The sequence below is a fragment of the Excalfactoria chinensis genome, chromosome 6, assembly GCF_039878825.1.
Source record: "Excalfactoria chinensis isolate bCotChi1 chromosome 6, bCotChi1.hap2, whole genome shotgun sequence".
In the NCBI taxonomy this organism is placed as follows: Eukaryota; Metazoa; Chordata; class Aves; order Galliformes; family Phasianidae; genus Excalfactoria; species Excalfactoria chinensis.
In genome coordinates, this window is record NC_092830.1 from 11,317,306 (window position 1) to 11,340,724 (window position 23,419).

Below are 23,419 nucleotides of genomic sequence, written 5' to 3' on the forward strand. Positions count from 1 at the left end.
TTTGGTCTGCCTTAATGTAATTCATTCACATGAAAGAGGGGAAAATGGAATGTAAAGTGTTTTCCTAAATGGCCACTAACAATTTTCTTGCTGAAACATGTCAACCTCTCTGTTACGTGCCTTAAGATGTCTGCTGTCTGCTCAGTTCCTATCAAGTCTGTATTCTTGATACTAACCAGTAGCAAGCTTCTTCCCACAAGTGCCTTGTGTTTGCCACTGTTGCATACAGGAACTTTGTTGCTCTTCTTGATGGGGAGAAAGCAATGTAATAGGTATGACTATGGGCTTTGCTGAGGTTTAAGGCTGTCTTTGGATCTTGGACTTTGTTGATAGTATCTCCAAACACAGTCTCATTAGACAGCTAAAAGTGATTGTGAGCCTTTTTACTTCATGGAATGTGTTGTAAGGTGTCACGGGAAGTCACCTGCACACTCAGTAGGTGGCAATTTCTGCTGTCGTTATTGCAGTTAACTTCATTGCTTTTTACATATATTAGGAGAGGTTTTTGTAAGAGACAAATTTAAACACAAAATCTGTAATACATCTGGTGGTACCTCTCGTGATAGATGACCCATTGGCACATGCAAAGACTTCGATGTCAGTCTTGTCAAGACTGATGATTGCCAATTGAATTTGAATTTAGCACAGGAGTAAGGAAAGGTACTTGGCAGCATGATTAATTACAACTGAAAGGAATCAATAATCCTCTGCCAGTTTCTGTATACATTCTTATTGGAGTTATTAATCTACATAGCCCACAATATTTTATAGTATTATATGTGGGAATAGGAAAGGATGCGTGAATGTGGTTTAAAAATGTAGGTGCGTGATAGGATCTTGTAACTAACAACTACTTAAGCATGCTGTTGAAAACAGTTAACTGTGTCATTCTCCAAGAAAGAGCCATATTCCTGGAAGAAATTAGGTAAATTTAAACTGAGAACAGCAAGAAAATAACATCAGTACTGTAATGATCTGTATTTTTGTTCTTTCTTGAAATAGAATGGATCATCAGAGATCCAGCAGATTTTTGACTAATAATTCATAGAGGAAGATATATTTTAATGACACTTAGCTTCAGTCTTCTTTGGGAGGCGGAGGAGGAAACTAATCAAATTTCATCTGTCTTTCTACAGCTAAAAAAATTATTTCAGGATTCTAAGAACGATAATAACATAATTTTAATAAGTATTGTGCTTTGTGTTTTACCAGTGTAATAGCAATGGATTGTTTGCATTGTAAGACTGTGCCTCATTGTAAGATAAAGCCCTTGAGAGAAGCTTTCCCTGGATATTTTTACATTAGTTCTGATTATTTTCAGCCCTGCTGTTTGAATTTCCTTTTGGCATCTTATTTCAGCCTAGTGTTCCTAAAGTGCTTTCAAACAGAGTGCACTGGAGAGAGATTTAATATTTCAGAAATGGTACTTAAATTTATTTGTACAGTCCTGAGCAGAGCACTCATATACCAGGGAGCATACGGAAAGAAGAAGGTTCTTTTGTTAAAATTCTGCTTCCGAATTGGGAAGAAAAAAATCCTTGCTGGGTTTCTTCAGCTCTAAGTGAACTCTTCCACCTCTCTGCCAGCAACGCTGGCCTGCTGGAGATCACTTCTTCTGAAGAGTGTGAACATTCTCCTGTGTAGTGAATTTCCATTGAAGAGCTCTTAAACATTGGGAGCCTAGTCCTATTATTTTTCTGCTACATTATTGTAACAAAAACAGGTTTTTCTAAGAAAAATGAAATTGAATTTCCAGACACTCTTACTTGTGATTGAAGTTAGATACACTAAAATGACCTAAGAGCTTTTGGCACCAAAAAGATGCAGCGTCCTTCCATGCTTCTGCCTGTGTGGCTTCAGTTCTGTTCATCTGATCCTGTAAGGAATTGATTCAGCTCACTAAGCTTGTAAAGAATTAATACAAGAGGAGGTGTGAATAGTTTACTTGTGTCTTACTGAGTTGAACAACTATTGTGTGTGGTAAGTTGATATGTGAATGTGGGTGGTCCGTTCCAACCCAAGCCTTTCTGTAGTTCTGTGACTTTGTTCCGAATTTTGTCTATATACATAGCCCTATTTTAAAAGTATTAAACAAAAGCCTTGTGCTTTATAAAGTGCTCTCTGTTCTCTCCAAGTTGGTAGAACTTGAAGAGGCTATCTGTCTTCTGGTCTGCATTCTCCTAAGCCAATTGACACTACTTTGGGTGATGCAGTTATCTTAACTCATTGACTTCTCCAGTTAAAATTGTAATTCCTGCTTCACAGGAGAGTGCTCCTTCTGTTTGTCTCTCGTTTTTGTCACCTAAGTGACAGCAGTCTGCAGGATAAATGAGAAAGCTGATTCACCTGTTTTCAAATCTCCTCTAATGATTTAAACTGCCAAATAGCTAGTGGTTTGTTCTGAATGTAATATTATTTAATGGAGCTCCTTGAAAGAATTTAAATGGTGAGATAAGGTGCAAGGTATTAGAGGTCAGTGTGAATTCTGAAATCTGCCTTTTGAAGTTCATCTGCATATTACAACTTTGTCGTCTTGTTGTCTGTCAGCTAATGGACTATGTATGAATATGGCTGCTGGGTGGTGGGCTTGATTCCTCCTTCCCTCAGCTTCACTCAAGCCACTGCTGATCTCCATCAGTGTAACAGCAATACAAGTCAGGTCCTGTTACGCTTTTCTTGGAATCTTTTCTCAATATCACATATATTCTGCTTGTGACATGGTATGCCAGATGCCTTCACAGGTAAGAGTTATGTTTATAAGTATAAAGGCAACTTAGAAGACTCCTTGGGTTTTTGTTTCTTAGATCACATGATTCCTTTATCCTTTCTTCGGTATATACTTATTTTATATAATTTTTTTCCTCCCTCCTTGTTTATTAATGCACTAATTTGAATGTCTCAAACTCAGAAATAATTACTGTTACTTTTTGATGAAAAAAGTTTTTATTTTCTATTTTTTCAGCATTATTTCTTACTGTTACTGTATTCATTTTTTATTAAGGTAAATGTATGCATGAACTATTGCACTGCAGAAATAATTCTTTTTTTAAAATATTTTTACATCCTTATCATCCTTTCCTGTTCCCTAGTGCTTAATCATGTTGGGTTAATCATAAAGGACAGAACAATATTAAACAACAAAAAATCCCCCATTCCATGTTTTTAATTGTCTAAAGCTGTGGTCCTTTCTGTACACACAGCATGAATGTAGGCAGAGGAATAGTTTACATCTTTGACTTCTGGAATTCTCTGAAGCTTTTAAACTGCATTAGCCTCCTGTTGCTAGCAAGCACTTCAACTTCCATCAGTTAAGTTCCAGAGCAATCTGAGATGAGGGGAGAGTAGATTTATGTGGAAGTACCAATGTTGATGAATAAACATATCAAAAATGCAAGATTTTAGATTTTCAGAAATTTTCTTGTAAATCTCTAATGTCATTTGAAAGTGACAGGTTGAGTATAACCCTGTACTAAGTCTACCTAGCTTAAGCTTGGTTTGATGGGCTGCTGCGTTAGGACCAGTTACCACTTGCTCTTCCTGTTATTCTTTTATTCTGAATTACTGGATTTGTCAAAGTCTCCAGAGAAACAAATAGGAAAAATAGTTAAGCACAAGCTGTTAAAAAAATAAATAAATAAATAAAATTGGAAGTGATTGCACCGTTATTACATCAGGAAGAAAAATGCCGAGCAAATAAGAGGAGAAACTGATTTTGGTTTGGCACAAATGTAGAGAGCATACAAGACAAAACTGCGGAGTGACAACAAAATGTTTTGTACTTGGACAGAAACATGATGTTGTTGGGTAAACAAGGCTTTGCCAAATACACGGAGTGGGGCATTAAAACACCAAAACAAAATATAAAGAAAGTAAGATTTCAGAGAAGAGGTGGCAAAATAACTGCCCTAGGTCTCCTATTGTGAAACCAAAAAGTGAGACTGTATGTTTTTGTAGCTTCTCTGATTCTTCAACAGTCCGTAAGGGCAGTGTGTTAAACAGAACTGAACCTTTAATTACATTTTAGCAGTGTCAGGAGGTCAATAATAATTGCAATAAGAGCATTTGTGACAAATCAATTATATAACGAAAGCAATTATAACATCATTAGAAGTTTGATAACCCAATAACTTTGTAATAATTACTTCTCAGTTACTCTGAGGGAATAATTTACCACAGGAGCCGCTGTACTACAGCTGTATTCATATTAAAGGCATATTTGAATCATCGTTTGTTTGAACCTTAGCTGGATAGTTGGGCAGAGAGGAACCTAATGAGATTCAGCAAGGGCAAAGGCACTTATTTCTCTAGGGAGAAATAACTGTTGGCATCAGCACAGATTAGGGGCTGACCTTCTGGAGAGGCCCTCTGCAGAGGTAGCCTGGGGTGTGCTGGTGGACAACAGGTTGGCCATGAGCTAGCAGTGTGCCCTAGTGGCCCATAAGGCCAGTGGTATCCTAGGAAGCATTAAGAATCCATTGACCTGTGGCCAGCATGGATGTGATCCTTCCCCTCTGCTCTGCCCTGGTCATGCCACATTTTAAAATACTGTGTCCAGTTCTGGTCTTCTCAGTTCACAAGAACAGAGAGCTGCTGGAGGAAGTCCAATGGAGGACCACAGGTAGGGGCACTTATGAGGGAACCTGCCTGGCCACTTTCCTGTGTTCCCTACCCTTGGGCACCTGCTTTTAGCAGGGGATTGGATGAATTATCTCCAGAGGTCACTTCCAACCCTTATGATTCAAAGAGTGGTCAGGCACTGGAATGTCCTGTCCTGTCCGGGGAGGTGATGGAGTTGCTGTCCCTGGCAGTGTTCAAGAGTCATCTGGGTGAGGTGCTACAAGACGTGGTTAGTAGCTTAGTGGGTAGTAATGGCGATAGGAGAATAGTTGGACTAGATGATCTTGTATGTCCTTTCCAACCTTGTGATTCTGCACGATTCTGCGATTGGATTTGGAAGAGTAGTTAGAGAAATATTCCATTTCTCTAACTGGGTATTTCTGGGTCCGTGGGTTTAGAAATACAACCATAACGTGCCCTTAAAACAGAAGGATAATAAGGAAGTGTTTCTGATATGTGGTTTTGCCTGTGTGTTGGATCAGTGCTCATTTGATCCAAGGCAAGGGGAGGGCTGTGTAAGACAGGGGAACGTAAGAATAGGAGGCTGCATTTGACAGCACTTGACAAAGGTTATATCCAACACAGAACTATAAATAATTTCATTCCTTAAAATTAACTGCATTACCAGATCATATCTGAGATCCACCACTTCCCTTCAGCATGGTACACATGATAGAAGCAAACTGTGAACAAGGTGAAAGCTTTTACCATTGGGTGATCTTTGCCTACAAACTTAGTGTGAGCTCATGAAAATGTTTATCTAACTGCTCTGAGTTCCAGGTCTTTTTTTCCACTGCAAATCAGACTTGGCTTTTGTTGAAATATGGTTTAATGTGACTGGCAAATGAGACAGGACAAATTTTCTGAGTATCTTGCAATACGTGATAAGAGCTGGATGGACTTCTCCACCTTCACCTTTTCCCCTTTTTGTTAACTGAAGAGTGTTGGTGTTGCCTGTTCTTACTCTTATGGATGTTTCTTGGCAGCTAGAAAACAAGTTGTTTTAAAAATACCTAACAATTATGGAAACGAAACCTCATCACCAGATAGAAGGAGGATTATTTGAAATTATTGAAATCTGTCATGGTTATCTTAATTTTGTGATGTCTAGAATAAAAAAAATATGTAATCTGTTGGCTTTTGATACATGATTTAAGCAAGCTTGCAATTCCTGTCAAGAATACAGCTTTCAGAAGCACCACCTCATACTTCTAAAGTAAAGTAGTAGTGAGTCGGGGTAATTAAAGCTTCTGATGTAAGGCATGGTGATATATCAAAAGGTATTTTTGAAAACATGTCTCAAAAATACCATGCTTTCTTACATGAAGATAAAGATTAATTTAATTCTATTTTATTTTAATATATATATTTTTTCCTGCTGTGAGTTGGATGAAACTAATTTCTGGGAACTGTGCTTGTAAAAGCAAGTAAGGGTTGTGTTTTAAGATTGTTGTGTTAATGCGGTTTGTTAGTTGTGAAATTGTCCTGGTGCAATGAAGAATGATCATTGTCTTTCAGAAAACTCTGTATTTCAGGACTATTGGCTGTCGTAAGCAAACATTTCTAGTTCTACAAATACAGTGCATTCTCTAGTAGCAAACATTTTCTAACCTACAATGATATGAATTTAAATTCAAAAAAGAGTATGAAAAATGTCTTAGTTATTTCTGAGCCTGATGAGGCAAAGCAGTGTATGTTCAATTCATAGTTTCTTATTCATTCTCACCATCACATTGGAAGTTAGACTGTGTAGCACATACGAGATGTTTTTGCTTGTTAGACAGTTTTGTGAGCTGTTATGTTTACTTTGTAACTACTAACTTTGTTTTGGAGGGGTCCAGAATGTTGACTGTGGCCTCCTTCGGACTAGATACTTTATAGGCAAGTGGAGTAAAAAGTCAGAATAGTAATGCTAGAATTACAGTGCTGTCTTGAGAATTAAAGCAACCAATTGTAGTGTATGACTTTTACTTCAACAGTCTGTTGTGTCTTTTCACAAATGCAATTTTCTAGCTCCCATGCAGTTGATACATATAGGAATGTAGTTGATGAAATGGGGGGATTGTGGGATGTCACTGATCCACAGAAAGAACATCCTTTTCTGTTTTTATTTATATGTATGTATTGGCACCCACCTGTATGGGAAGCATTTCAAATAAAGTGCACTAAAGAGTTGAGGCTGATTTTCTAGGAGCGCAATACAGCAAACAAGTGACAAACCTCAGGTCTCCTGCTCTCCCCCAATGATGCAGAATTCAGGAAGCATCGTGAATTTCATATCCTGCATTCAGTGTGCCAAAGTGTTTGTTTACATATAGTGCTGGTAAAGTAGACCTTGCATTGGGTTCCACTGGTGGTATTTGACATTTTGCATCTTGCTTCCTACATAACATGAGTCTCCTCATCTTCAGATTTCACAAGTTATTTTCTCCCTTCAGGTGGCTAATTGTTAAAAAATAAACATGTTAAAACCTGTAGAGCCTGTGGGAGCCTATTAAAAACTGCTCTCCTGATGAGAAATTTTTGTTTAGGCTTTCAGCTGGGATTTGTCAGTTAATCAGCTTTTAATTTCATTAATACATGACATATTGACTTTGTTTTGTTCCAGGTTCTCAGTCAACATATCAGGAAGTACCAAGTTTAATTTACCCACTTAAAATTCTAAATTCATCAAACTGTTATCTTTCTGAGACAAACTTTTAATCTCATCAAGTTAGTCAAGATGCATTTTCTATAAACATACCCAGGCTGGCATTAATTACATTACCATCCTTTAATTCTTTGTTTATGAAAATATAACTGGATTATAATTTGTTTAAATTACTACACAGACTGGAGAAACATTAAAAAAAAAAAAATTAAAAAAATTCCTCTCTGGTGATGGTTTTTCAGTCTGGTTTCAGAATGATTCATGTCATTTTTGTTTGTTTCTTTTGGACATCTGATTCATGTCAGAAGATGCTATAATGTTTTTAAACGTTACTAGTGCTCCTTTGCTTTGAATGGAGTACTTAGTTTTGAGTAGGATTGGCAATAAGCATGTGCTTACTAATCAGTGGAAAATGTCTCTTCCTGGCTCAGCTGAGTTCTTTGCATTTCTTACAGGTTGTAGAAAGATGTTCACAGAAGTTTGAGGCTATGACCAGAAGTGGCACAAGCTCTGAGGGTGAGAGGCATATCTTTTCTGTTTTGTTACTCTAGACACAAAATGTTTGTTATGACAACAATAGATGCATGGTTTAATGATGGTAATGTTAACTCAAGAGTCTTTATCTGTTTTATGGAGTTCTTTGACAGGAACTTTGAACTGGATAAACTACATTCCTTGGAATTTATCCTTATTTGTAGCATTGAATGAATTCAAATCAAAACGTAGGTTATCTGATATCTGGGTAGTTTTTTTTTTTTTTTTTTTTTTTTTTTTTTTTTTTTTTTTTTTTTTTTTTCCCGCAGAGAAAAGTCTGTTTGAGACCTATGTGCCATGAAACAAGTAAATTATTTTACGTGTATCTATAGTATCAGAACATAACTTTTCACATGAAGCATATGTTAAAAGTATGGTGACTTTTTTTATTATAAGCACAGCTTGGATGAAAAACTAAATTGAAAGCCAGTGGAAAGGAAGTAATTGAATACTTAAAGCAGTGTGCAGATTTTGAAGATATTTAGGCAACTAAAGTTGTGTTCTCTTGGCTCTCATATATGAAATTAATGGAAAGAGTCTGGATGCTTTTTTAACATGCTTTCAGGAAATGTTTTGTTTTCAAGGCTCCTAAGTCAAACATTAGTATACTCCTAAAAGGTAAGTTAGGTATCATATTACTGGGCATTCACATTAACTAAAATAGGAAGTGAATCATGTTCATTGTTGTTGCATGAATATCACTTTGCAGAAAAGTATTGTGGACATCCTGCTTTCAGTAGGAGCTGTAGACTTTGGTCATATTTCCACAGTACTTCTTGTGGATGCTTTTTTTCCCCCTTTCAGTGTTATCTCTCCCTCTGGCTGGAGAGGATCTGTTTCACTTAGGATATTTCTGTTAAACATCGCTGAAGACTGAAAAATAGCTTGCAGCAAAGGGCTCCTGTTCATCATGCCACACATCCTGTTGTAGCACTGTGCTAAAAATGCTGAGGGAGAAGCTGCAGTATAGCACATAACACTGAATTGCATCTTAAGGGGAGGTTTTTACCCTACTTTGTTTGCCTAGAGATTAAAAGCCGCATGTAGCACCTGTTCTTTATTGTCTAATTTCTGATGTGTTAACATGAGGCATGTGAGGTTGTGTTGTAGCTGTTCAGTTGTATATAGTTTTGTACAGCTGAAATAATTGTATTATTTTAATGATTCTACATTTTGATTTTATTGCTAGACCATGTTTCATCCTGTCTTTGTAATGACTGTGGACTTATTTACTGCTCTGTGATTGGATTTCAGGAGACAGTGAGACAAGGAAGCAAGGAAAACTATTGCAAAAATAAAAATGTTTTGAATTAGGTGAAAACTGTAGTATGTGAGGGGCTTTTAAAGTAAGATTCAGTAATTAACTCTTCATGGACTTTTTTAAACTGAAAAACTGCAGTATGTATTAGCATTAATTAACCTCATATTTCTCTGCTCCCTCCAGTGTAAGATTGCCTTCTCTTCAGTGCTGTTAATACTAACATCTTGGTCAGATGTGTTTGCTTGCAATGGGGACAGTTTCTACCATTTTCTGAAGAGATAGCAGGATTTTTCCTACTGATATAATTTTTTTTTTGGTTTTTTTTTTTTTTTTAAGTTAAAAAAAGCTATTTCTATTTCTTACTCTAAAATTCATTCTGTTTAAGCCTGATTAAGCAGTACAATCTTTCTGCCTTTAAAATCCTTTCCCATTTCTTTTCTGTTCAAGAGAAGATTTAAGTGATCCTTCATGAGGGCAGGGTAAGCTTCTCAGAGCCTAGGTAGAACAATGGAAAGATATAAGGGATCTCTAGAAGCCCTTGTGTTTATCTCTGCATGCAGATGGAAGCAAGCTTAGAACATGTTGCCCAGTGAAGTCACCATTCACCTTTAAAGACTGTGATTTAGTGGCCCTGTTTGGTTTTGTGTTTATTTTTGCTTTTAGACAGTGACTTTGTTGCAAGTAAGATCACTTGGGAAGAGTAATTAGAATTTAGACATGGGAAGTAATGAATTTAATGTCCAGCTCACAATACTTAATAAGAGCCTGATTGAGTTGTGCTGTCTCATCTGCTATGCTAAACAGGGTAACCTTGTGCTATATTTTCTGTTCATCTGTTCTTTCATCACTTCTGGAGTCCTAAAGTTGATGGATGAGTCTTGGCTAGGTTAGGGAATTGCAAAGAGCCCTCCACATTCAAAATTGTCACTGAGAGGTGTCCCTGATGTACAGTATGCTCCCTGCATTTTAGGTTCTGTTGGAGCTCTTTTATGCGCTTTCTGTAGCCATTTATCTGTTTGTTCTTTACTAGTCAGTAATTTTATGCTGCATCCAAATGTTATGATGTATAGTACGCTACTGGAAAATACTTGAAATGGAATATTCTAAGATGTACCAAAGAGTACTTAGGTCATGTAATTCATGTGCAAAGGGATTGACAAAGGTTAGTTGTATATTACCTGCTTTATTCAGACCATATGTACTGCCTTTGAGGGGAGCTGAAAGCTGGCCACTGGTGACTAGGTTGAACAGGCCCCTTTTCTCTTTAGTTCAAAGAGTACAGTTCTGCTGGAGAGATGTGCACCAGCAATTTGAACTACTGAAAGAAATCTCCTATTGATACTGATTTGTTTGCCCTACTTTATGTACCTTTCTAATTTCTGTAGTAATTATTACACATTCTCCTTTTTTAATGGGTGGGTTTAAAAGCTTATAGCAGTGTCCTATGCAGTGTATGTGCTGTATTCCTTTAACTAAGAAAAGCACAGATTTCACACTGGGAGTTGAAAGAGTGTTTGTTGTTCCTATTAAGGGCTTAAAGTATGTTATTTACAGCTGGATGTTATAATGTAATTAATAGGAGGTAGCCAGAGAGCACTCTTTGACGAACTGATTTAAGGCAATTGAGCGGCAGACAACCTTAGCTAAAAATGTCAATTTACAAATGTGGTTTGGGTCAATAGCAGCAGTATCAATTGCTTCCAGAAATCAGGTCACTGGACTTCATTCAGTGTGGTAATTTAGGCTAGTTTATGTCAAGACAACAGGTTCTTTCTTTCTTTCTTTCTTTCTTTCTTTCTTTCTTTCTTTCTTTCTTTCTTTCTTTCTTTCTTTCTTTCTTTCTTTCTTTCTTTCTTTCTTTCTTTCTTTCTTTCTTTCTTTCTTTCTTTCTTTCTTTCTTTCTTTCTTTCTTTCTTTCTTTCTTTCTTTCTTTCTTTCTTTCTTTCTTTCTTTCTTTCTTTCTTTCTTTCTTATCACTTATTCATTTAGAATCTTTCAGTCTTCAAAAATTTTTGATGAGTGAGTAATTCAGTCTTGTATGTGAAAGTGCTGAAGAAATGCTAAATTCATCGGTTAGCAGTGTGACTTCACAATTCTCTGCTATGCCAATACATCTTCTATTTGTTTGCAGTAAAATCTACAGATTCAAAATAGCTTTGGGACAAAGGAGATGTTACAGCTAATCTGAAAACAGAGTTTATTCTCGTCTTGTGTTATGAATTACAAAAATCCATAGAGCATGCAGTGGGCAAGAGAGACAAAATAAATTACACCGTTGTCATTAAAACTTAAGAATATTCCAGATGTATTTGGAGAAAGAAATCCTAGTAGTATCCATTTCGTTTTTCATCTTGCATGCTTTTTAGTATTTTTAATATGATACCATAAGTTTTCTTATCTGCTTAATGCTATTACATGTGAACAGCAATTTTCACCTTAGAGCTAATAATTCATTACCATGAATTATTCATAACTGACTGAGAAGAGATAGAGATAAAAGTTCAGCCAAAGGTGAGAGGACATGTGGCCGATCAGGAAGGGAAGAAGAGAGGAGCCTCGGTTCCTAGTCTGCTCTGTGACCTTGGGCAAGTAACTTAATCACCAGCTTTCTCCATTATTCCTCCTATCAGATGCTTCTCTTGGCTCTTTAACCTCTGAGCTGCTTGAAGCAAGGATTGTATCATGCTGTTTACACGCAGTGTGCTGGGGCCCTAATCTCAGTTGAGGCTTCTGTGTATTACTGCAAAACATGGAGAACCAGCACAATTTGTGTGTATGTGTGGGAGGAAGATTTGTAAGATGAAAAAAAGTAAAATAGAACAGTTGCAGTGGTAGCTTATCGCTTATCCTGGGAGTGCATATAGCTAGAATGACACAGGAAAATTAATGCCCGTTGTACTTGCTTTAGACTGTGACATTAATGGACTTGCTAAAATTGTAATAATATATGTCTTTTAAGGAGTCATTCTGGCAGTCTGACAAACCACCATTTAGCTCTAACAATCAGTTTGATCCCCATCCTGAGCCATAGACTTGATTGCTTCTCGAAGACTGAAGTTGAGAAAGTGTCGGGTTAGAATAAATTAAGAAATTCAACTACAGAGAGACAGAACGAAGTGATGAGAGGTTACTGTTTCCACGCTTCTTGCTGACCGGGCTTGCACCATCCTTTCTGCCATCTCCTTTTCTTTAAATCTTAGTCTTGCATATTATATTTGTCACAGTAATAATTTGAGCTTGTCCACCTCCCACACAGAGATGTTTGCTTCTTCCCCACTTAATGCACTGCATAGAATTATTCTCCCCAACTAATCTGTTAGCTTGTTCATTATCCAATGTCTGACAGGAATGTGGCTGTTAAACACATGGGAGTAAATTTTTCGGAATTTACATGTTTAGTCTTCTGCTCAGCGAGAGCTATTAAAATTTGTGATGCTCTTTCAAAATAGGGGCTTTTTTAGTCTTCTGGTGAGAATTGTTAAGAAGCAATTAATTATTACAATCTGTATGATATTCTTTTTTTTTTTTTTTTAATAACACAGATATAGATCTCCCACCTTATCTGCCTGCTGTGTGGTATTTTAACCTGTACTCTTTGTGTATAAACTACAAGCACCTTAGGGTTCAGGCTGTTTTTCCACTTCTCTTTGAATAGTGACAAAGCACACCTAGCGCATTTGTTCTTTACTCAGATGTTTCCATTGATGCTTAAAATCTTGCAAAAGTGTTTGTATACAAAACGTGAGAATTGCTTATTCCAAACTTTGTGTGAGGTAAAAGATAGTGCATCTATCTTGAATTAATGATTTATTCTGTGGATGAAGACATGGTTTTCTTAGAAGTGGACTTAGTAGTAGCAAACTGGAATAGTATGTTTGGATGAGGAGGGAGGTTTTATGAAAAATAATGTCATTTTCAGTCAAGCAGTCAGCTTAACTCTTGTAAGATGGCAGTGATTCATATTTCTGTGGAGATAGGATCATACAAAGTTGGAAGTCTAACTTTTAAGTATTTAATGTTTGAAGTTATAATGTTCAAACTGAATACAAGGATACATTTAAGATTCTACAGTGCAGTGTTCCACTGCTCTTACATATCCATTGGAGGACATAGTTTATTACACACCAGTTCCCTACCATTTCTGCAGAACTACTAGGACAGTGCTTTTTGTGTGAAGAAGGTTTATTGATGCAATTCCTTCATATGCCCTGGATACCAGTTCCTACAAGATGAACTCTTACTCAGTTGCTTCCTGCAAACTGAGTTGGAAGAGAGACTTCTAACAGTCTGTCTGTGCTGCCGTCACATTATTTACACTCTTTGGAAAATATAAGTGAGGAATAGAAGAGTTAATGGAGAAAGGGCAATTTGTGTAACTTCTATTATGAGATGCAACTAAAGATATATTTCATTTCTTTAAGGATATTTATTCAAATTATGCTTTTTAACTTATCTGTCTTTATGGTGGGATTAAAAGAGTATTAGAACCTGTTAGAAATCTAATGTATTATCAAAAAAACATTTGAACTGAACTCTTTCTACCTGTGAAATATTCCCTTCTCTGATACCATTTACAGAATGTTTTTGAACTGTAATGACAGGAAGGGAATTTGTCTCCTTTAGAAACTGTTCACTAGATTAGAGTGGTGGGGGTGGTTATTTCCAAATCTGTGTGGAAGTGAACTATGTTTGGTAACTCCTGCAAACAGAAAGTGTGGAGGTGAGAGAAGACTTCTCACTTAAATTGGAATGAGACTGCTGGCGTTACAGAGACTATTTAGAATGAAAAAACATTGTGTAAAATACAGGAATAATGCATTATTCCTTCAGGCTTGCCAGATTTCCCTGTAGTTGCTTATCCTATATTTATAGCATCTATTACAGTAACTAAAATGAACTAATACTGAATGAAGACGTAAAAGTCCTAAGTCCTCGTAACGCATATTCCTTTTCACTTGAAGTTTTTTTTTTTTCCCTCAGGCTGAATATTGTTGAACTTTATTTATAATTTTTTAATAAATAGTAGTTGAAGTTGTCATTCAAGCTGTCAGTCTTGTTGCTCAGGAAGAACTGTCTTTACATATTGAGCAGTTAGGTATTCTGAAATATATGTTTGCCAAATTGCAACTTTGTGATACAAGTTCAGATTCAGGCTAAGTTTGTGTATAACATACAGAAACTCTTACCAACAAATTTGATACTGTTATAAGAGTTAGATACCCACAACACACTTTAGTTGTAAATTCCCATTCGTCACTTTCACTGATAAATTCCTGAAAGTTCTGGAAAAATTCTGGCAAATTTCTCTGTCTTTGTGCTCAAATCCTGGGGCATCAGCATGTAAGCTCTGCTCTGGGCTAAGTTAAATGCAGTTTTCACACAGGAAGAAGTGGGATTTTGGAATGGAGAATGTTCAGGGTGGGAGATTACTTTTGCTTCTGGTGTATGAAAACTTGAGGTTTTGTATTCGTAAGCATTTTGTTGGAGTGTTCTCATGGTTTTGTAATGACAGTGAAATCTCCAGTATGTTTGTAGATGGTGTGGCGTAACAGACCCAACTGAAAATGCTCCTGTGGAAGTGCTGTATCATGCTGCAGTGGTGTTTCCATTACTTTTGAGCACTGTGGTGGTACACTTTTTCATGTTCAGTGCTGGAAAATTGGTCACTGCACACTTACATTTAAGCACTGTGACCAAGATGTTTTCTCTAACTCATTTATTTCCAGCTTGATCATGTAACTAGTTCAGGAAGCTCAGGTTAAGAAATTTCTGAGAATGGATCAATAAGGTTGAATACTCGTAAGAATTTTCTGATAAATATTTTCAAACAGCAGTAAGAGGTGTGTTGCTAAGGACCTACCAAATGGAACCCATGGTGATGAAGGAATGTCTGCATTCACTTTGATGTGGCACATATTCCAGTGTATTGGACCTGATAGGAATACAAAGATTAAAACTGCATTCATTTGCAATTTGGCATTTTACAGTTAGCCTTTCATGTAAACCTGAGAAAACAAAGCCATGGTGGAGATCTGGCTCTATTCTCCTTAGCATATGCTAATATCTTTTTCTCGATGTAATCTTCTACCTTGCCTAAATAAACTTTTAAATGCATGTTTTCCTCAAGATGCTCATAGAAGTTTACGTTAGTCTGCAATGTTCAGCAATTCCCAGACAAATAATACCAGAAGTCACTATGAATTGTGTTATCATAAAGGCTAGAATTACTTATTTCCTTTTACAATTTAAAATGTAGCGCAAGACACTCCAGGGTAGAAATAACATTTCCAGCTGGCCTGATTTGTGTTACTAAAAGTAACAACAGCAAAAAAAATTATTGCCTGTTATAGTTTGAAGTCAAATATGTACCTTATTACTAGGGCAATCAGAATGCATTTCATTGCAGTGCCCACCAGGGAAAAAAAGTGGAGGTTGAAGTGAGAACTCACCTTATTGCAGATCATTCTGGATTGTAAAGATTTGGTAATGAAAGTTAGACTTGAAAATTCATTGGAAATGTCTCTGTTAAAAGCTGTCATTATGGAGACTGATCAGATGGTGCAACTTCTCAGTTAGTCTTGTAAGATTTCTGCTCGTTTTGACCTTCTGAATTCACTCTTCTGTTCTGTTGTCTCTCTGAGCAGCTCAACTCTCTCTTGCTAAAATAAACAAAAATATAAATCAGCCAAAAGCAGTATGCTTACAGCATTTGTTCTGTGTGTCATGGTGTCCAGATTGGTGGATTTGTGGTTATACCCATGACACAGAGGCAGTGATGCTTTGCGTCATATTGTGGTGTGTAGCCAGAGAAGTCTCTGCAGAACTGTGGCTGCCATGTTGCATGTCTCTCTATACCATGGCATGCAAGGAGAAGCACACGCTGGAGATCAGTGCACCTTGGCAGAGAGATGCAGCAGTTCAACTTCCACAAAGGTTTTCTTTGGTTTGCCAGTCTGAGAAGTCTTAATAAATTTGCTGCCTGAATTGGTTAATGCCGTTAACTTCATCTGACTCTGCAATATCATTAAAGTGATAGAAGATTGAATAGAAAGATATTGATAGATATCTATTGCATCCAAACTGTTTTAAGAGGAGTCTTCCTCATCATTACAGAATGGAATGAAAATCCAAGTATACCTTAATTTGCTTTGTTAAGGTATCCTCACATAAAGTAGTGGATACTAACGTTCGGTGTGTGGATTTCTCAGTGTATAAAACTCACTGATTCCTTTGTAAAATGACATTAATTTGTTTCAAAGTGCCATAGGTTGCTTATAGTTTACGTAGATGAGAAGAAAAAGAAAGAACTGGAGGTACAACTCACTAACCATTAATGTTGTAGTGGTAAAATAAGATATGGGTACATTTCTCTTTGTGAAGAAAATGTAAATTCTGTTTTTGCCAAATTAGAATTGGGTGCCTGTTAGCTGTAGCCACGATGATTTGCAGGGACAATTTTTTATGCAGAATTTTGAAAGCGTTTTGCTTATACTGAATTTCCCGGGTGAAAAGGAAAGTAATGTGTTCAGTATTGAGAACAAGTTTTTCTTCTTACGTTTTGCATTGACCAAGGTAAGCTGGTTGTTTGCTATATCTGAATTGGCTCAGGTTTTGGTTTTATTTTTTTTTTAAAGAAATATTCTATGTTATCAGACTTAAATTTTCAATGTTTCTAACTAATATTCCTGCTAGGTTTTTAAAAAAAATCTTCCTTTCTTTAGGAGATGGTCTACTCGAGACGTATGTCTGGCTTTTGCAGGCATAGCAGTTGGTCAAGTGAAAGAAATTCTACAGAAGACTTTGCCTGCCTTTCCTCTTACACATCCTTTGTAAGACATACTGCACAAATGGTAACATTTTTGGTGCTGTTGCTGTTAGAATCACTGTACAAACCAGCCATGCAATTGGTTAGCAATCCTTCAGTAAAACTGAAAATCTGCAACGGGATTGCTTGAATCCCATTCAAGGATGCTGAACGAATCTCTGTTATTTTAAGTTGTTCCATTGATGAAACATTTTTTGAGCCATGCTCATCTATTGAGCACCACCTTGACCCAGAGAAAATTTCCTGACATCATCTTTCAGGTCTATTTCTTCGTATCTGTCTGACATGGGGTCTCTTTATGTCCCTGAAGTGAAGCAGGCTGTATCTTTTAAAGAAATGTAGGGAATGACTTCTGTAGTGGGTATTTCCAGAATAACAGCAGGGTTTGACTTTGTTACGTTTCCTTAACCTTAATTAGCTAGCTTAGCTGTGTGGGGTTGTATGTAGCAAAAGCAGAAGAGACAACAAATGTGATTTTAGCCTAAGGCTAACAGTGTTTTGGAAGAAGATCTTGAGGTGCAGTAAATCACTCTAGGTGGTGACAGTATTGCAATGAAGAGGATAGTGTGTCTCAAGCTAGTATTATATCAGGGTCTTTCTTTCTGAGTTGTCACAGTCCCATACAGTATCCATGAGTTGGCTGTAAAATTGGGCTTGACTTCTCAAATTCCAAAAAGTGTCTGCTATTTTTTCATTTCAAATTCAGAGATCTAAATAAGGGGAATTGAGGGGAAAATTAATACGGAATGAGGCAATATTTCCAGTCTGCATTTAACTCTAGATTGGCCACCATAAGCTACACTCCCCCACATTCCTAATTCCCAAAAGCAGCTATGCAAGCTCATTGTTTAAGAGGACTTCAGATGCCAAGAATGTGCTATCTGCATTTGCCAGAAATGTAGATTCATTTTTGCCTCTTCTCACTGGAGTTCCTGAAGCAGTGGAACCAGCTGCACTTATGGAACAACTGATAGCAGAAGGATATATCTAAGGTATGTCTTATTGCCAGCTGTTCTTACTGAAAGAATGTTTCAGTGTTGTTACCTGCTGCTCGGCACCCCCTGTCTCCTGCCTGTGCTTCTTCGGGATAGCTTAACCCATTGCTTCTGAGAGTACCTGAATGTGGGGTTCTATTGAGTAAATAATGGTTTCTTGTAGAACATGCCCTGAAAATGGCAAGGATGGCATCCCAGTCTGCGTAACTAGACAATTAAACTGAGTAGAAGTTTGTTCTTACTGTGATGAAATAGAAGGCTGGTGAAATGTTCCTACTGTTAGCTTGTTAGTTATCTTCCATTGCTTGTGAAAGTTCACATAAACTTGTGTATGTGCCAGGTGAATGATAGCAGTACCCTGTGTCACCCAAAGAGGTTGTGAATGCCCCATTTCTGGAGGTGTTCAAGGTCAGACTGGATGGGGCTGTGGACAGCCTGGTCTACTGTTAAATGTGGAGGCTGGCAGCCCTGCATGTGGCAGGGGGGTTGGAGCTTGGTGGTCCTTGAGATCCCTTCCAACCCAGGGCATTCTATGATTCTGTGTTACCCTGTGTCATTTCAAAAGTAGGAAAGAATTGCAATGTGGTGAGTTTATTCTGTTGATGACAGTGGTGGAGAACAGTAACTGTGAATGGTCTTTCAGTAAAGAGATGTAAGGAGCTCTGCTAGAGCATGGAGATCTATAAGGAATCTAAAAAAAGAGAAAAACTCTGAAAGAAGGTTGACAAGATAAAACTGTGGCTGAGTGCAGTTCTTATCTTAAAATAGCTAACAGTCTGTCTGATGAATTTTGATTGCAATGCATTGGAGAAATAAGTGCTTCTTTTGAAAAAGGAACTGATGCTGGTAGTTGTCATGCCCAAAATGAGTGGTACATTCTCTTGGGATTGTGGTGGAAAGAGCATTAACATAAAATCCAAAGTTTTATTTAAAGTTATTTATTGATCTGCTGTCATGAAACAAATATAATTCACAGTTCAACTCCCATATATGGATTCTAACTAATCTTTTAATGAGAAAGACGATCACATAAGACGGACTGTATTTCTGTATGACACCTATCAAGCCTTAAATTCTGAGACACAAATGTGAGACTGAAAGCATGAAAAGTTTGAGACCAGATTTAAACTTTTACCACTAAGCTGAATTTACTGCTTTTGACTGGAACTGAATCATCACTGCTGTAACCTGATTGCTTCTGCAGTCTGTAAAACTACCAAGAATACATTTTATTTTCTTACATTTTGTTTTCTGCTCCGTAGTTATATTAAGATCGCATGTTGATCCTAGAAATCATTTGCTGTGAAAATCTGCATAAAGTGATGACTGCCTTGGTTGAGGATACGAGGCTTATTAAATGCAGTAGAAATTTCTTTACAGAGAAGGGCAAAAAGACCACAAGAAAGTGGTGAGCTTAGAACAGGAGAGATGGTAAACACTCAGAGTACAGCCTGGATAACAGGATTCTGGATTAGTGGTTGTAATTAATATGAAAAAGTAAAGCAGTTCGGTGTTAGTTTAGTATTAGTGTCTGCTATTATGGGGCTTTCTGCGACTCCCTGTGCATTTCTGCAGTGTATTATTCTCTGTTCAGGTCACTTGAAATGAAAGAGAAAAAGATGATATGGAGCTGGTTTTACTGCAGTAAAAGAGCAGGCACTGTAATCCCAGGGTTGTATACTGTCATCTGCCTATTCTTACTGCTTTTTTGTTCCTCCTCCTTAGATGTCTGGTGTACTACATAGTCATAAGTACTTTTCTGTGTAGACTGAAAGTAAAAGGTGTGGTTTTCTGTTTCAACTGCACTGCTCTCTCACTGCTTCTGATCACAAAGAAACAGTATAAGAACTGCTTTTCATTACAGTTCTTTAGGACAAAGTAATCTTGTCAAGACTGAAGATAGAGCTAGCCTCTGAGAAAGCAGCGTACTGTGGGCATGAAATCAGTAAGGCATCAATTTCTGTGTGGTTAGCTTCTCCATGACTAGCTGACAATGACTATTTTTAAGCTTTCGCTAATAATTGCACCAGATAGTGATGAACAATGTACTTCTGCATTTGGAAGTCAGTCATGTGTTAACCTTGTTTAACATAATTTTGACACGTTAAATAAAAGAGAAGAATCTCTTTAATGCTCCCTGGTTTGGGGTGTGTCAGTATTTGTGCCTCAACTGGCTGCTCAGAGCTACCTGCTTGCAAGCAGGATGAGCAAATTCACTGTGAAGTAAAATGTGATTCCTAAAGGATTTTAGTGCTGCTTTTGTTCGTGTAATTGTCAAAATGAACATGATGGCTTTGAGAAATAGTCAGAGATAGGGACTACTGTGACATAAAGGGGTGGAGGCTGCCTAGCCAAATCCCTTCATCTGCACTCATGGAGGCTGATGTGATAATGGCAGATCTGTAGCTCTGTGGTATTGAGGAAAGGTGCACATTTCTCAGCTGCAGATACTGCTTCAGCTTCTCTGCTCTGAGACCAGATGTACAAGTCAAACATCTGCATCCTATCCATTGAAACTGGAGGAGAGCTGTCTTTGGGACTACATGAGTTACTGCTGAGGGGCAGTGGGAGATTGGGGTAATGATCCTAATCTCTTCTGCCTCTCACTTTTATTCTGCATTTGATCTTACTTTGTCATGCTAATGGTATTAGCAGTGTAGTTGGGGGTTTCTCTTATAAAAATGTGAAGCATCTTTTTGATGCTTAAAAGCCATCGGGGATGATAATGTGATGCACATAAAAACAAAAATTTACTCTGAATCTGGAGCTGGTGTGGGACAGTCATCTCTGGCCGAAACAAGCATTGTGATCTCTCAGAGGAGACTCTCAAATGGCTCAGCAAAGGCCTCATTCAATACAAGTGAATGAATATCCTGAAGTGACCACATCACATGACGTTGTTAGAGCTGAATTGTGGTGCTCAAGTAATTTACAGAGCTGTGTGTTCTGATGAGCAGTCTTGCTTTTGACTGTAGAGAGTGATATGAATTACACTTAGGCAAAGCACTTTTTATTTGAATATTTACCAGAGTGAGAAATTCTCTTGAAATAAAATTACACTGCAGTAAAATTCAAGGGTTTGATTCCCTTTAAGTGGGAAAACAACAGAGCAGAGGCTGAAATTCCATTCTCTTCCACCTTGCCCCTTCTTCCTAATTTCTGGAGTTTAAATTTTCAGAATAAACTACAGAGGAACAGTTAGAGAGGCAAATTGTTAACAGACCTTATGATGTATTTTGGTTCATTTTCCAGTATAATATTTTCATTTCTTGGTACTTTTTTCAAGTGGTTTGATAAGTTTGGGAAAGCACTGTGTGTGTGTTATTGTATGCACATTGAGATAGAACAATCATACCATTACTGAACAATGAGGATTGATGCTATTCATAAGGGCTAGACCAAGTCATGGAAAGGTACAAGGAAAGTAAGCAATCTAGTTATGTATGTGCTGAATTTGTTCCTTATCTCTTCCTGTCACTGTGGTGATGTGGGGTATGTGGTTTTATAAATTCTGATGTCAGCATGGATGAGTTGACCATAGAATATGGCCAGGTATATTCATTTTAAAAGAACAAAGTGCTTTTTCTACTAAATCCATGGAATACATTATATCAGCCTATTTTCTGCCTCATCTGGGAGCCTATCAATTCTGATGTATGTTATCAAAACAGTCTTACTTGAGTGATTCATAAATGGAACATGATGCATTTTGAACTTTCATGTGCTCCTAGAATATGATATGCTCGTCTTTGTTTTATATAGAGAAGGGCAGATATGTGTACATTTTCTGCTAAGGAGAACTTTATGTATATTTTACACTGTGGAGTATGTATAGTTAAGACCATGTTGTGCAGGCAGTGAGCAGTATAAAACTGCCTTTGCTGCAGACCTATTAAAACCATTTCATCTCAGGTAATATTGCACATGAACTAAACCAGACATTATGTCTAGTGTTATTTGCTGTTTGGATAATAAACAGACTTTGATTAACACCGTTATTAATTTGTCAAGTCATTCCAACACAATACTTAAGAGAAACAAAAGGTTTCCCTCTTCCCTCTCTTCTGTGGAGAATTTATCTACGGTGACATTATTTGCTGAAGTTCCCTGTCCTGTGATCATTTCATTATCTTGCAAGGTAAAAACTGGGTGAGTTCTGCCAAGTCAAAGGTAGACATTTTTTTTATCCATCAAGGCAAACAGGCATTATTTAGCTGTGTAAATACTTCTATTTTTCCTTTCTCTTGTGGCTTCTTATTTTCTTGTAACATCATGTGAAGAAGACAGAGAAATTCTGTATGCTATTTAAGGAGTGACTTCCCTTTACAATAGCCATGCTGACCCTTTCCCTGTATATCATATGCATATTTATTCACAAATTACCTTGATGATATTTTCGACTACTTACAGATCGTATCACTTTCTATCACTTGATTACTGATAGCAGATATTCTATTCTTCCCTTTCCTGGAACTTGTTCTTCAAAAATGGTATCAGCTGTGTGACCTTTTTTAGACTCCTTGTGGTCAGGCACTTCTAAGCAAGAGGTTACATAACACAGGTAGCTGCACAGCACTTTCACTGTTGATTTCTTCTGGAGCTGACGGATGAATGTATCACCTAAGTGTGTTGACTTCTTTAGTGTATGTAGTTTTTTGTTGCTTTTTTTTTTACTTATAGTGTCATCCAGCTACACTAGTGAAAAATCTCCTGATACACAACTTATTTTTAGAAGATTCAGTCAGGGAGTCTTACCAGAAGTTGCTCTATTGTTTTAAAAAAGAAAAAAAAAGTAGTTTTTTTGTGCAATAATATTCTCTGAGCATTCCCTTTATAAATTGAAGAGTAATGACTTCTACATATATTATTAGTTTTTATGAGTCTTGCAAGTTGTTCCTAGAAGTTTTTGTGTCCTTTGTATTTGGCTTGTGCTCCTTTATGTAGCCTTCCAGAACTTAACAATCCTTCCTATTTTCTGTGGTGAAACGCTTGCTTTCTGAAGAACATCTTTGCAGTTTTTTTGCCACTATTTAACCATGTCTGCTGTTTGTTTCTTTCTCACACTTGTTTTGTTTCGATGGCAAATCATATTTATGAAGTGCTTGTTTTTTTGCTAGCTATTTCTCACTGTCTGAAATGGAATGAGATAAAAGTTCAATTGCTGAAATCTCATACAAGTGTTTCATTGTCCGTGTAATTTGAATTAATACTTTACCAAGTTAATTTAATTACATTAATCCAATTCACTGAATTTCTGTAATACTTTCATCTGGATTTTGGTATGTGAAATACTTGGAGGAAAGCTCTTCCTCTTGTAGCAGAAATGCTAAGTCACAGCCTGAACCAGTGATTGAGCACCTGGGGGGGAAGGCAGAGCCAACCAAGGGAAGATCAGAGGTGCATGTAGTGAACGTGAGTGACCAGAAGGGGTTGACCCAGAATCAACCCTTCATTGACGGGTTGGCAGTGAGGGAAGGGCATCACTTGCTGTAGATCCATATATACCTTCATTCAGTATGATTTCATAATACATAAAT